Source organism: Limulus polyphemus, unplaced genomic scaffold (assembly GCF_000517525.1).
Source record: "Limulus polyphemus unplaced genomic scaffold, Limulus_polyphemus-2.1.2 Scaffold5013, whole genome shotgun sequence".
Classification (NCBI taxonomy): Eukaryota; Metazoa; Arthropoda; class Merostomata; order Xiphosura; family Limulidae; genus Limulus; species Limulus polyphemus.
In genome coordinates this window covers 70643-73412 of record NW_013670623.1, presented here as the reverse complement: position 1 = coordinate 73412, position 2770 = coordinate 70643, and positions in this window count along the sequence as shown.

Below are 2770 nucleotides of genomic sequence, written 5' to 3'. Positions count from 1 at the left end.
TGAATTGTAATTTTGTGTTTGTAATTCTGTACATTTTAATTAAGTTTTTGTTATTGTTTATTGTATGTGGTTATTGTTCGGGACGAACAATACTAAGGAGGGACAGTGTTGCGTCATCGAGTCACATGACTACTGTGACGCAACGTTTCTAGAACTATCATGTACTTTGGCGAATGTTCTAGTTCTTACTAGATATAGGGTAGGCTGGTATATAAAAGAGGGGAATGTAATGTGTAGATAGATAGTGAGTAATTGATCTGCAGTGAGAAGTATTATTGAGCACGTTCGTCGTTATAGTTTTTGTTTAGCGCGATTGTTGAAGTTGAGTGTATCGGTAAAGTTGTGTTCGGAAAGAATAAACCAGTTTTTATTAAGAAAGAACTTGTGTCGCTTAAGTTTCGTCGGAACGAAGTTACGGAAAGTTAATTGACAAACGGAGACGTAACACTATAATAGTGAAAAGGCACTGCCTATTGTTGCTATACAACATTCCTTAGAAAGTACTGTATCTTTAAAACTCTATGGTTACTTATAAATTCATTCTCATCTTGGGAAGTTCATCTGAACTAAGTTTTAGCACTTTTTATTTCCTTGTGTTTTGTAAAAACAGCCGCGTTATTTAAATTGATTTACCACTATATTGGTTAACTATGGACTGAGATGAAGTGGATAACATCTTCAAGTTGTCTACTTCTACATTTTTTACTTATAAGTTAAAATTTCGAAAACATACTTTATTGTAATGTATTAAATAACAATGTTACTACCAGGGTACAAAACATTAGGAAACTTAGTAAACACAAGTTAAACAAAATGTGAACTAGTAACTACGTAATTCTTGGCTGTAGCTTTGTAAAGAAATATCTTAATCTCGAAATATAAGCACAAATATTCCAAATATATGCAAGGTTGTTAATATCACAGTATACAAAATAGTAAAAACAATAACAACGAATTAGGGGAATAAATTAATTAGAATTTAAACCAAAATTTACAAAATTATTCAAAACAACAACATCGAAACTTCTCATTTGGGGTTCGATTCCCCGCAGTGGACACAGTTGATAGGTTAATGTGGCTTTGCTTTCAAATAACAACGAACATTTCTTCACAACTAAATCACAAATAACGTCCAAGTGAGTATATACAATAATTTCTCACCTGTCACAGTTTCAACCCTCTTTTATCGTTCTCGTCAAGGCTTCTGATTGCCTTCCTAGACCGCGAAATTACATGTCATACGATTAACTACTCAACATTTGTTTTACATAATTAATCATGAAGGTAACATTCATAGTTCACCGCTGTGGATACCGCGTTTTGGTGTCTTAATAGATAAGTGATTGAGTTAATATTCATTAAGAGACAGGTTATATTTGTATATATATATATATATATATGTTTGTTTGTAATTAAGCAGAAAGCTACACGATGAGCTATCTGCACTGCGCCCACGACAGGTATCGAACCCCTCCCCCCTCTTTTAGCGCTATAAGTCTGCTGAGCTACCATTGTGCCACTGGGGTGCTTGAGGCAAATACTTGGCTGCTTTGTTTTTAGTGCAAAGTTATAAAATGGCTATCTGCGCTCTGTCCACTGCGGGCATTCGAATTCCGAATTGTAGCGTTGTAAGTTCATGATCCTCCCAGATTCGTATCATGATCAAGTGAAGTCCATGAACCTACCGCTAACCCTCTACGATATATATATATATATATATTTATATATATATACTAGCGTATAGCCCGTCAAAGATGACGGGGCAATTACTACCACCCTCACCCCATAGTATACCCTAACCTCACATTTCGTAGCTAACTGAAATAAATAAATTTTGCTAAATCAAGCTTGACCAACAAAGAGGCAGTCAAACGTCGGTAACTTCCTTTGTGAGCCAATCAAAATTAAGATTATTCATGAAATGAATTCCCAGCATATTCATAGAATAATTATTGGTTAAATCAGTTAGATTAACAACTTCTAATATATGGAAAAGACAGTGCGTTTTGGTAAAACAACGTTCCAACAATGGCTATTATGTAATGTTGCTTAGCAACAAAAGTATAACCTAAAAAACCTAATATTGTTGTCAGTGTAGGTACTGAAAGTATAAAATAAAATGTATAGACAATAAAAATGGAAAAATTATTTGTTGATTTCGTAACTTAGAATCTCCATTGATTAAAGAAGTTTTGTTTTTTATTAAAAACGTTGGGGATATAACAGAAAATAGCTTAATTCGGAAACGATTTAATTAAGTTTAAAATTGAATCGATATTTTTACTTTCATAATAAATGTTATGCATTTGGCTCAAGGCTAGGTGATCCCATACCACGTCTTCACTTTAAGCGTGTTATACCAACACTCAATACACTTATAAAGTTTCACGGTACCCCCCCCCCTCCCCTCATGGTCCCCTTGCACACCGGTCACTAAAATCGTAGTGGGCAGACAGTAACCGAACTATTTTATCTGTACAAATGCATTTTGGCTTTTATGACTCCTCCTATTTCGAGAAACCAAGCGTGACACGACACACACTGTTATGTATCTGCTTGTTTGATTGTTTCCGGTAGAATTTCCTCCGAGGATCTTCAGCGATACATGTCCTTTCTTGATTAAACCAGCTTATTCTTCCTCGATACAAACTTTTAATACATAGTAGTTCCACAATCAGTATGTTCGATGACGAGGAACCCACTTTGAGACTAATAATGGTTGGAGACAGTTTGAATGGGTAATGAAAAAAAACTTTAATATAAGTTACAT